Below are 13685 nucleotides of genomic sequence, written 5' to 3' on the forward strand. Positions count from 1 at the left end.
AAGGAAGGAGATTATATTACTCACATGGGGCTACATGCTGGGGGCTGTGCAGGGAAGGGAGTGATGTCACTCATGGGGGGCTGTGCGGGGATAGTGGTGATGTTACTTTTCTCAGGCTACAGGCTGGGGGACTGATGCATGATGGTGCTGTGTCAAGTTGCATGCTGGGAGGCTGCAAAGGGAAGGGGATGAAATCAATCACATTGTGCATGGTGGGGGTCTGCGTGGTGAATGGGGGCAATGTCATTCATGTGGGGCTGTATTCCGGGCTGATGCTCGGGTAGTGGGTGATGTTACTTGCATGTGGCTGCATGTGGTTGGGTGGGCTGTGCAGGGAAGGGGTTGATTTCACATGCATGAGGCTGCATGTGGGAGAGTTGGTCTGCACAGGGAAGAGGGTGATGCAGTCACGTGGGGCTGCATGTTGGTGGGCCTGTGGGGGGGGGGGTGATGTCACTCGTGTGCTTTTTGTTTTCATCGTTACTTATCTCTAACTTGTTTAGTTAATCCTATTAGAACAAATCATACAGGGCACTCCCAAACTTGAACATAACCTACAAAAACACAGGAGTAGTAGCCATAATTAAATAAAATACATTTTATTTAAGCAAAAGATACATGATAAAATTGATTAAAAAAAGGGGATTAGAATCAGAGACAGCTACAAAAACAGGTCAAAACATATATTACAAATGTAAGGCATTCAACTTATGATCCATATATACATACAGGACAAATATCCTATTGTATGTGGCAGATTATGAAACCTATTCAGAATGATACATGGAATATATACCCCTGGAGGTTACATTTAATATTCAGTGGAACAATATCCTACCGATGTGCAGTACAGTATATACCCCCAATGGGTATCCACTGCATTGCTGAGGTGTTATAGAAGCCCAGGTTGCTTTGATAGCAGCCTTCAGATCGTCTGCATTGTTGGGTCTGGTGTCTCTCATCTTCCTCTTGACAATACCCTATAGATTCTCTATGTGTTAGAACCCTCCTGTTAGTTTTTTTCCATCTTGTGTTTTGCGGTCACGTGACCATCTGCCTTTATATTCCAGCTCCGCCCTTCTGGCTGTGCTGGACTTCAGTGTTTGACTGTTTCTCTAGCCTGGTGCTTCGGTGCCTTTCTCTGTCAGTTTGCTTGGTCCTTCTGGGACCTCTAGTACCTTATGTCAGTTTGTCTTATTGTGTTCTGCAACGACATCTCTGTTTAGGAGGTGTCCCATTTTTGTCCCAGTCTTTAGTTCTTTTAGGGACCCCTCCCTTAATGCTATAGGTCTTCGTTCAGACTAGCCGAGGACTAAGGCGGGTCTGTTCGCTAGGAACAGATAGCCTGCTACATAGTAGGGATTCAGCTTAGTCTTACTGTAGGGACAGCTTTCCCCTATCTTTCCTTAGTGGAAACCTTCAAAAAGAGCCTGAAGACCCACCTCTTCCGACAAGCCTACAACCTGCAGTAACCACCACTCCACAAATAATGCTGCACGACCAGCTCTACCCTCACCTACTGTATCCTCACCCACCCCTTGTAGACTGTTAGCCCTCGCGGGCAGGGTCCTCGCTCCTCCTGTACCAATCGCCGTCACATTGTGTTCAAGATTATTGTAATTGTTCTTGTATGTATAGCCCTTCTTCACATGTAAAGTGCCATGGAATAAATGGCGCTATAATAATAAATAATAATAATAATGTTGCAGATCATAACAGTAAGTCCAGCCCAAAAAACTAAAAGGAAAGAAATTCGGGGATCAGTATGGTTTCCATCCAGGATTTGGCTCAACGCCTGCAGGGAATGTCTCTGGAGGTAGCCGAGCTTCAGCAACACGTGAGTAGCTGTTCTGGAGCGCATTTTGTCGAACCCAAGGTAGGACTGCCTGATGTTTTTTATGGTAAACAGCAAGATTTTTTTTCCTTTAAAAATGCTTGTTTGTTATATTTTCATTTGAGACCAACGTCCTCTGGGAATGAATCACAGCGCATTGGTTTTATTATGTCACTTTTGCGCAATGAACCACAGGGGTGGGCCTTTTCTCTCCAACCTAATGATCCGTGTTTAAGGTCTGTTGAAATTTTTTTTTCTGCTATAGGGCTATTATATGACGATCCTGATCGAATCTCATCTGCGGAGGCAGAACTCAGGCGTTTGAATCAGGGGTCAGGTGATCAGGTGATGTTGAAAATTATTGCACACACTTCAGGAGATGGGCCTCAGAAGTTAAATGGAATGATCCTGCGCTGAAATGTTTATTTCTTGCTGGTCTGAGTGAAAGGGTTAAGGATCTGCTAATTGCATTCCCCACACCTGAGACTCTGCAGGATGATATGCAGTTAGCTGTTCCTGTGGACAGGAGGCTGAGATGCAGGTTGAATGAGGTAAAGACTCCTGTAATGTCAGTTCCTAGTCCCCAGAAAATCTGCTCAGACGGCGGAGAACTGATGGAGGTTGGGGCGGTGTCACTCCGCTCTCAGGAAAGAGAGCGGAGGTTCGCCGAGGGATTGTGTCTTTATTGTGGTAATGTTAGAACCTTGCTCTTAGGTTTTTTCCTTTGCTGGTCACATGACCTTGTTGGCCTATTTAATCCTGCTCCGCCCTTCTGGCTTTGCTGGACTTCATTGTATAACTACTTTCTAGCTAGCCTGTGCTCTGTATCTAACTCTGTTAGTTTGCTTGGTCTACGGACCTCTATGTTCTATATATTTTGTTTGTTCGTCTGTCTGCTACTATTTCTGTTAGGAGGTGTCCCATTTTCCTCCCAGTCCTTAGTACTTGTAGGGATTCCTTCCCCACATCTATAGGTCTCCGTACAGACTAGCTTAGGACTTTAGCAGGTCTGATCGCAGGATCAGGTCCCCTGTTACATCGTAGGGATTAAGCTGAGTTCTATCGTAGGGACAGATCTCCTCTCTTTCCTTAGCTCTGGTAGCAGAACATAACAGTAAGTCCAGCCAGCAAATTCTCTAAGGAAAGAGTTTTCTGTTCCATCATGGGGTCGGTTCAGGATTTGGCTAAACACCTGCAGGGACTCTCTCTGGAGGTGGCCGAGCTCCGTCAGCACGTGAGTAACTGTCCTGGAGCACATTTCTTGGAGCCTAAGGTATGTTTGCCGGATTTATTTTTTGGTGAACACCGAGAATTTTTTTCATTTAAAAATGCTTGCTTATTGTATTTTTGTTTGAGACCCAAGTCCTCTGGGGATGAATCCCAGCGCATAGGGTTCATAATGTCACTTTTGCGCAAAGCGCCTCAGGAGTGGGCCTTTTCTTTGCAACCTAGTGATACATGCTTCAGATCAGTGGATATTTTTTTTTCTGCTTTGGGACTATTATATGATGATCCTGACCGTGTCTCATCAGCTGAGACTGAGTTAAGACGTTTGAGACAGGGATCAGGTAATGTGGAAAAATATTGTACTCATTTCCGTCGTTGGTCTACTCAAACAGGGTGGAGCGATTCTGCTCTGAAAAGTCTATTTCTTGCTGGGCTCAATGAAAGGGTTAAAGACCTGCTAATTGCTTATCCTACACCTGAAGATTTGCAACAGGCTATTCAATTAGCTATACGGGTGGATAGGAGACTGCGTGCAAGGGTTAATGAGAGCAAATCCTCTGCTATGTCAGTTTCTGGTTATGAGAATGTGTGTACTAACAGTGGTGAACCGATGGAGATTGGATCGGTGGCACCTCGCTCTCAAGAAAAAGACCGTAGATTTTCTGAAGGCTTGTGTTTCTATTGCGGAAAATCTGGTCATTTGATTAAAGGCTGTGAGCTTCGTATGAAGAAAGAAAAAAAAATGGTCAGTCATGCCCGTATTGCCTGTTTAAATTCCAAGGGTGTATTTTTAGCTGCTTCCACAATTGCTCAGGAAAAATTAATGGAATTTCGGGTGTTTGTTGATTGTGGGTCTACTCTAAATGTAATTGATGGGGGATTCTTGGAAAGACTCAATTTAAAACCCGAACCTTTATCATCCCCCATTGCTGTGGTTTCTGTGGATGGTTCCCCTTTGAAGAATATTACTCTCAAGGTCTGTGAATTTCCTCTCACTATTAATGGTGTTCACCATGAGAAATTGGATTTGGTAGTTTTGAATAACTTGCCTTCTCCAGTAATATTGGGATTGCCCTGGTTAAAATTTCACAATCCTGTACTGGATTGGTCTACCAGTGAAATTAAATCCTGGAGCCATAAATGTTATGACAAGTGTTGTAACGGGCGTATTGCAGCTTTGGATAGGGGAGAATTGCCTGTTCCTATTCAGGATTTTTGGAGAGTTTTTTCTGAGAAGGAATCGCAGGTTTTGCCTCCCCATAGAGACTATGATTGTTCTATTGAATTTGTCCCTGGAGCGACTCTTCCTAAAAGTCGTTTATTTAACCTTACTATTCCTGAGAGGAAGGCTTTGGAGGAATACATACAGACAAGTTTGGCCGCCGGTCACATTAGGCCCTCTAAGTCTCCTGTGGCGGTTGGATTTTTTTTTGTAAAAAAAAAAGGATGGCGGTTTACGTCCTTGTCTGGATTTTCGTGAGATTAACAAAATTACTGTACGCAATCCTTACCCACTGCCATTGATTCCTGATCTGTTTAACCAGTTAATGGGGGCCAAGTGGTTCTCTAAAATTGACCTTAAGGGGGCATACAATCTGTTGCGCATGAAGGAGGGTGACGAATGGAAGACGGCTTTTAACACTCCTGTGGGTCATTTTGAGAATCTGGTTATGCCTTTTGGTCTTACTAATGCTCCTGCATTTTTTCAGAATCTTATTAATGACATCCTTAGACCTTTGATCGGCAAAAATGTGGTTGTGTATTTGGATGACATTTTGATTTATTCGCCGGATATGGAGTCTCATTGGCGGAGCGTACGTGAGGTATTACAGTTATTAATGGACAATTCGCTTTTTGCTGAGCTGGAGAAATGTGAGTTCGCTGTACAGAGAATTAGTTTTTTGGGTTACATTATCTCCAGCGAAGGTTTTGAGATGGACCCGGTTAAAGTTCAAGCTGTACAGGAATGGCCTAGGCCTATTGGTTTGAAATCGATACAGAGGTTTTTAGGTTTCGCCAATTATTACAGAAAATTCATAAAAAATTTTTCTAGTATTGTCAAACCTCTGACCGATCTCACCAGGAAAGGTGCTGATGCGGTTCAGTGGTCTTCTGAGGCCATTGAAGCTTTTGTGTATCTCAAGGAGAGGTTCACCTCTGCTCCCATCCTTATGCAGCCTGATGTGACTAAGCCGTTTTTGGTTGAGGTTGATGCTTCCTCTGTGGGGGTTGGCGCAGTATTGTCTCAGGATAACGGGGATGGATTACATCCCTGTGCCTTTTTTTCAAAAAAAATTTCGGAGACTGAACTGAATTACGATATTGGTAATCGGGAATTATTGGCTATTAAACTCGCATTTGAACACTGGCGCCACTTCTTGGAAGGTGCGGAATTTCCCGTTCAGGTTCTTACGGATCATAAAAATCTGATATATCTTGATGCTGCCAAGCGCCTGAATGCCCGTCAGGCTAGGTGGGCACTGTTTTTCTCGCGGTTTAATTTCTCCGTTACTTACATCCCTGGTACTAAGAATGTTAAGGCGGATGCCTTGTCTCGCAGTTTTTCTCCCATAGTCGGTGCTGAGAAAGAGGAAAACATTTTACAAGAAGGTGTTGTGATAGCTGCTTTGGACTCCGTTTTGGAAGATGAGATTCTTAAAGCACAGGAGAATGCCCCATCTAACACTCCTCATGGGAGGTTGTTTGTGCCTGGGACCTTTAGGAGAGATTTGTTTGTTGAGTGTCATGAATCTCGGTTGGCAGGTCATCCCGGAATCTCTGAGACCAAGAGACTGGTGGGTCTCAGTTTTTGGTGGCCTGGATGGCAGAAGGAAGTCATTAAGTGGGTGCGTCAATGTACTATATGTGCTAGATCTAAGTCCTCACATACTCCTGCTGCGGGGTTGCTTTGTCCTTTGGAGGTTCCCAGTGCTCCTTGGACACATTTGGCTATGGACTTTATAACTGACCTTCCCCCCTCTGAGGGTTTTACTGTCATCTGGGTGGTCGTGGACCGTTTTAGCAAGATGTGTCACTTGGTTCCCTTCGTCAAACTGCCCTGCGCTAAAACTCTCGCTAAGGCCTTTGTCAAGGAAATTGTCAGACTTCATGGCGTTCCTACTGACATTGTTTCTGATAGGGGTCCTCAGTTCGTGGCTCGTTTTTGGCGTGCCTTTTGTGACAGGTTGGGAGTTCATTTGTCGTTCTCGTCCGGATATCATCCTGAATCTAATGGCCAGACAGAAAGGAAAAACCAGGATGTTGAGCAGTTCTTGCGTTGTTTTGTGGCAGACAATCAAGAGGGGTGGTCTGAGTTTCTGCCACTTGCTGAATTTGCTCTTAACAACCATACATCTTCTTCTGCTGGTTGTTCGCCTTTTTTTTGTTGTTCTGGGAGACATCCGTCGTTTGGGTCGTTCTCCAAGTTGGGATCTGCCGTGCCTGAGGAGGAGAATTTTTCCGGTGATTTGGAGAGAGTTTGGACGGATGTGCGTGGTAATCTTCAGGAGGCCAACAGAAAATCTAAAGACTACTTTGATAGGAAACGACAGGAGGTTTTGTTCGCTGTTGGTGACATGGTTTGGTTGTCCTCTAGGAATCTGCGGTTGAGGATTCCTTCTAAGAAATTGGGTCCCAAGTTTGTAGGGCCCTTTAAGGTGCTTCAGGTTGTCAACCAATCTGCTGTTAAGTTGGAGGTTCCTACCTCCTGGAGAATTAATCCGGTATTTCATGTCTCTCTGTTGAAAAAAGCGGTTGTATCGGATTGTGACGCCTCTGCCTCTGTTCCTCCGGTGGTGGAGGACGGGGAATATGAAATTTCTCGCATCCTTAACTCTAGACGGTATAGAGGTAGTTTGCAGTATCTTGTGGCCTGGAAAGGTTTCGGACCCGAGGATAACTCTTGGGTGAGGTCGGATGATGTTTCCGCGTCCAGACTTATCAGAGCGTTTCACAGGAGATTTCCTGATAAGCCTGGTCCTAGGGGATCTGGAGGATCCTCTTAGAAGGGGGGGTACTGTTAGAACCTTGCTCTTAGGTTTTTTCCTTTGCTGGTCACATGACCTTGTTGGCCTATTTAATCCTGCTCCGCCCTTCTGGCTTTGCTGGACTTCATTGTATAACTACTTTCTAGCTAGCCTGTGCTCTGTATCTAACTCTGTTAGTTTGCTTGGTCTACGGACCTCTATGTTCTATATATTTTGTTTGTTCGTCTGTCTGCTACTATTTCTGTTAGGAGGTGTCCCATTTTCCTCCCAGTCCTTAGTACTTGTAGGGATTCCTTCCCCACATCTATAGGTCTCCGTATAGACTAGCTTAGGACTTTAGCAGGTCTGATCGCAGGATCAGGTCCCCTGTTACATCGTAGGGATTAAGCTGAGTTCTATCGTAGGGACAGATCTCCTCTCTTTCCTTAGCTCTGGTAGCAGAACATAACAGGTAAAGCTGACCATTTGATTAAGTATTGTGAGCTTTGTTTAAGTAAAGAAAAAAAAAAGGTCAGTTACGCCGGTATAGCTTGTTTACGCTCTGCAGGAGTATTTCTTTCTGGGAGTACTACTTTGCAGGGAGATTTGATTGAATTTCAGGTATTTCTGGATTGTGGTTCAACACTTAATGTGATTGATAAAGGGTTTTTGGAAAACCTTAAATTGAAATCCAAACCTTTGTCATCACCTATTTCTGTGATTGCAATAGATAACACTCCCTTGAAATGTATTACTCACAAGGTTGCATTTCCCCTCACTATCAATGGAGTTCACCAAGAAATTTTGGACTTGGTTGTTTTAGATAATTTACCCTCTCCGGTTGTTCTAGGATTGCCTTGGTTAAAACTGCACAATCCTTTACTGGACTGGTCTACTAATGTGATTAAGTCTTGGAGTCCGAAGTGCTATGATAAATGTTGTAATGGTCGCATTGCGGCTGTGGAAAAAGGGGAATTACCTGTACCTGTTCAAGATTTTTGGAGGGTTTTTTCAGAGGAGGAGTTGCAAGTTTTACCTCCTCATAGGGATTATGATTGCACCATTGAGTTTGTTCCAGGAGCTACTCTTCCCAAGAGTCGCTTGTTTAATCTGACTATCCCTGAAAGAAAGGCCTTGGAGGAATACATACAGACAAGCCTGGCTGCTGGTTACATTAGACCTTCTAAGTCGCCTGTGGCAGTTGGATTTTTCTTTGTTAAAAAAAAGGACAGGGTTTACGTCCATGTCTGCATTTTCATGAAATTAATAAGATTACCGTACGCAATTCCTACCCATTGCTGTTAATTCCTGACTTGTTTAACCAGTTAGTGGGGGCCAAGTGGTTCTCTAAAATTGATCTCCGGGGGGCATACAATTTGTTACGAGTGAAGGAGAGTGATGAATGGAAAACTGCTTTTAACACTCCGGTAGGTCATTTTGAGAATCTGGTGATGCCTTTTTGTCTTACCAATGCACCTGCATTTTTTCAGAACCTTATTAATGACATCCTGAGACCTTTGATTGGTAAGAATGTGGTTGTGTATTTGGATGACATTTTGATTTACTCACCAGATCTAGAGTCCCATTGGCAGAGTGTACGTGAAGTTTTGCAGTTATTGAGTGATAATTCACTCTTTGCTAAGCTGGAGAAATGTGAGTTCGCTGTGCAGAAAATTAGTTTTTTGGGCTACATTGTCTCCAGCGACGGCTTTGAGATGGACCCTGTGAAGGTTCAGGCTGTGCAGGAATGGCCTAGGCCTATTGGTTTGAAAGGTATACAGAGATTTTTGGGTTTTGCCAATTATTACAGGAAATGCATTAAGAATTTTTCTGTAATTCTTATACCTCTAACCGATCTCACCAGGAAAGGTGCGAATACGGCCCAGTGGGCTACTGAGGCCATTGAAGCGTTTGAGTATCTCAAAGAGAGGTTCAGTTCTGCCCCTATCCTTATGCAGCCTGATGAGACCAAGCCTTTTTTGGTCGAGGTCGATGCTTCATCGGTGGGGGTTGGAGCTGTTTTGTCTCAGGAGAACAAGGGTGGAGTACATCCTTGTGCCTTCTTTTTGAAAAAAAATTCGGAAACCGAACTGAATTATGATGTTGGAAATCGGGAGTTGCTGGTTATTAAACTCACATTTTAACATTGGCGTCATTTTTTGGAAGGCGCTAGATTTCCTATTCAGGTTTTCACAGATCATAAGAATCTGGATGCTGCCAAGCGCTTGAATGCCCGTCAAGCTAGGTGGGCACTTTTTTTTCTCGGTTTCATTTTTCTGTTACCTATATCCCTGGTACTAAGAATATTAAAGCCGATGCTTTATCTCGCAGCTTCTCTCCTACGGTCGGTGCCGAGGAGGAGGAGAGCATTTTACAGAAAGGAGTTGTGGTGGCGGCATTGGACTCTGTTTTGGAGAATGGGATTCAGAAAGCTCAAGATGATGCTCCATCTAACATTCCCCATGGGAGGTTGTTCGTGCCTAGAGCCTTTAGGAGAGATTTGTATGTGGAGTGTCATGAGTCTCGGTTGGCAGATCATCCAGGAATTTCGGAGACTTAGAGACTTATCAGTCGCAGTTTTTGGTGGCCTGGATGGCAGAAGGAAGTCATCAAGTGTACTGTGTGTGCTAGGACATACGCTTCACATACTCCTGCTGCGGGGTTGCTTTGCCCTCTGGAGGTTCCTAGTGCGCATTGGACGCATCTCACAATGGATTTTATTACTGATCTTCCTGTGTCCGAGGGTTTTACTGTCATCTGGGTGGTCGTGGACCGTTTTAGTAAGATGTGTCATTTGGTTCCATTCATTAAGTTGCCCTGCGCCAAGACACTCGCTAAGGCGTTTGTTAAGGAGATTGTCAAGCTCCAAGGCGTTCCCACGAATACTGTTTCTGATAGAGGACCTCAGTTTGTGGCTCGCTTTTGGCGTGCTTTTTGTGACAGGTTGGGAGTCCATTTGTCATTTTCGTCTGGTTATCATCCTGAGTCTAATGGACAGACTGAAAGAAAGAACCAGGATGTTGAACAGTTTTTGCGTTGTTTTGTGGCGGACAATGAAGAGGTGTGGTCTGAGTTTCTGCCTCTCGCAGAATTTGCTCTTAACAATCATACATCCTCCTCTGCTGGGTGTTCTCCTTTTTTTTATTGTACTGGGAGACATCCATCTTTTGGTTCGTTCTCCAAATTGGGGTCGGCGGTGCCGGAGGAGGAGAATTTTTCCTGTGATTTGGAGAGAGTTTGGACCAATGTACGTTGCAACCTTCATGAGGCTAACAAGAAGTCGAAGAAGTATTTAGACAGGAAACGTAAGGAGGTTTTGTTTACTGTTGGTGACATGGTTTGGTTGTCCTCGAAGAACCTGCGGCTGAGGATTCCCTCTAAAAAACTGGGTCCTAAGTTTGTGGGTCCATTTAAAGTGCTTCAGGTTGTTAACCCGTCTGCTGTTAGGTTGGATGTCCCTACTTCCTGGAAGATTAATCCTCTGTTTCATGTTTCCTTGTTGAAAAAGGCTGATGAATCTGATAGGGACGCCACTGTCACAGTTCCTCCTGTGGTGGAAGACGGCGAATATGAAATTTTTCGTATCTTGAATTCTAGATGGCATAGAGGGAGATTACAGTATCTTGTCTCCTGGAAGGGTTTCGGTCCCGAAGACAACTCCTGGGTAAGGAAGGATGATGTCCCTGCTACTAGGCTTGTTAAAGCTTTCCACAGGAGATTTCCGGATAGGCCTGGGCCTGGAGGATCCGGAGGATCCTCATAAAAGAGGGGATACTGTTAGAACTCTCCTGTTTGTTTTTTCCATCTAGTGTTTTGCGGTCACGTGACCCTCTGCCTTTATATTCCAGCTCCGCCCTTCTGGCTGTGCTGGACTTCAGTGTTTAACTGTTTCTCTAGCCTAGTGCTTCGGTGCCTTTCTCTGTCAGTTTGCTTGGTCCTTCTGGGACCTCTAGTACCTTTTGTCAGTTTGTCTTTTTGTGTTCTGCAACAACTTATCTGTTTAGGAGGTGTCCCATTTTTGTCCCAGTCCTTAGTTCTTTTAGGGACCCCTCCCTTAATGCTATAGGTCTTTGTTCAGACTAGCCGAGGACTAAGGCGGGTCTGTTCGCTAGGAACAGGCAGCCCGCTACATCGTAGGGATTCAGCTTAGGGGAAAGCTGTCCCTACAGTAAAACTATCTTTCCTTAGTTCATGTTGCAGATCATAACACTATGGGGTTAAGGTTAGGCGAGTTAGCTGGCCAATCAAGCACAATGATACTGTTGTTTTTAAACCAGGTATTGGTACTTTTGGCAGTGTAGACAGGTGCCAAGTCCTGCTGGAGAATGAAATTTCCATCTCCAAAAACCTTTTCGGCAGAGGGAAGCATGAAGTGCTCTAAAATTTCCTGGTAGACGGCTGCGCTGAGTTTGGCCTTGATAAAACACAGTGGACCTACACCAGCAGATGACATGCCTCCCCAAATCATCACTGATTGTGGAAACTTCACACTAGACCTCAAACACCTTAGATTGTGTGCCTCTCCACTCTTCCTCCAGACTCTAGGACCTTGATTTCCAAATGAAAATTGGAACTCAGTGACCTTGTGGAGTGTGTCAATGACTGCCTTCTGGACATCTGTCAAGTCAGCAGTCTTCCACATGATTGTGGAGCCTACTGAACAGACTAAGGAATCTTTTTAAATGCTTAAGAAGCCTTTGCAGGTGTTTTTTATTACTTATTTTAATTTACTGAGTTAATGACTTTTGTGTTTTCATTGGCTGTAAGCCATAATCATTAACAGAAATAAACACTTGAAATAGATCACTCTATTTGTAATGACTCTATATAATATGAGTTTCACTTTTTGTATTTAAGAAATGAAATAAATTTACTTTTTGATGATATTCTAAGTTAGTGAGCTGCACCTGTAAGAATATCAACAAAACATATTGATTAATCAAGGAATACATTCACAAAAGAAGGATGCAGATAAGGAATGCATACAGACCCAAAATCGTAGTTCACAAGAGGCCCCTGACGCGCGTTTCGGGTATGCTTCATCCGAATTGCATGTATCATTCTGAATAGGTTTGATAATCTGTCACATACAATAGGATATTTGTCCTGTATGTATATATGGATCATAAGTAGAATACCTTACATTTCTAATATATGTTTTGACCCGTTTTTGTAGCTCTCTCTGATTCTTCCCCCCTTTTTAATCAATTTTATCATGTATCTTTTGCTTAAATAAAATAAATTTTTTATTATTATGGCTACTACTCCTGTGTTTTTTAGGTTATCTCTAACTTGGCTTAGTTCAACTTACTGGTTTGTAAAATTCATTGTTATAGACTTGTATGTATAAATATATTTATATATTTCTCCTTTTTGTTAGACTTATTTCTATATGTGTTTTAATTTAAACTGGTTGAGAACTATGGTTTGAATTTTCATTTCTATATTTCTAAAACTCCAGGGTATGTTAAAATATTGCAATTTGTTGGTGAAACGATCTGCAGCAAAGTCATCACCAGTAGACCTGCACTAAATCGTTCAGATCTCGCTGACACTTTTTTTTTTCTTCAGCAGCATTTAAAAAATAAAAAAAGTAAATAAAAACATGATAATCGCTTATGTAACCAATTTATTAGGTCCCAGCAATGTCTCGGTGTATCTCGATGTAACAGGCCAGAGTATACCCCGAGTTCAGACTACAACCGGGGTTAAAGCGGCCTAGCCTGGATTATACCCCGGGTATATTATGGCCTAAGCCATTTCAAATGCACTCATGCCAGATTATACAACCCCTTGATATCAACAGTGTTGAGTGATATACGCATGAATTACTTAATTTTTCAACATCTTCATGGGGGTTCAGGTTTGTCAGTTAAGTTATGTGAGAAGATAATTAACTTAAATCCTAAAGTTCTAAATATATAGATGTGGAACGCTAACTTCTGAGTCATTACAACCAAGATGACACATCTCAGATGTTAGACTTCCCAGTCGCATTGTATTGTAAGATTAATCTTCATCATGTGATTAACATGATTAAGTTATTAAAAAATGGCATGTAAAATCTCATTTAAAAGGGCTCATAAAATAGAGGGGTATATAGTACCTGGAGGGTAAAAAATGGCATCTAAAATCTATCTCATTAACAAGAGCTCAGAAAATAGAAAATAGAGGGGAATATTGTAGCCTGGTGGAGTAAACAAATGGCATCTAAAATCTATCATCTTATTTACCAGGGCTCATAAAATAGAAAATAGAGGGGTATATTGTAGCCTGGAGGAGAAAAAAATGGCATCTAAAATCTATCTAATTTACAAGGGCTCATAAAATAGAGGGGTATATTCTGGAGGGGTATAGTTTAGCCTAGGATAGTTTATTCCCCGAGTTATACTCTGGCCTGGGCCAAACTATACCTGGATTTAAGCTGGACGGGGTATACTTTGGCCTGTTACACTGGCCTTCTGTGGCGACTTACCCTTCTCTGTGGCCCATACAGCCTGACCTGTTGTAGAAGTCATATGGGACAAAACATTTTTATGGATTTTTATTAACCCTTTCACCCCAAAGCCTGTTTTCACCTTCCTGACCAGGCCAATTTTTTGAATTCTGACCACTGTCACTTTATGAGGTAATTACTGGAACGCTTCAACAGATCCCGG

The sequence above is a fragment of the Phyllobates terribilis genome, unplaced genomic scaffold (assembly GCF_046119375.1).
Source record: "Phyllobates terribilis strain yellow unplaced genomic scaffold, ASM4611937v1 Scaffold_1__5_contigs__length_1240528914, whole genome shotgun sequence".
Taxonomy (NCBI): Eukaryota; Metazoa; Chordata; class Amphibia; order Anura; family Dendrobatidae; genus Phyllobates; species Phyllobates terribilis.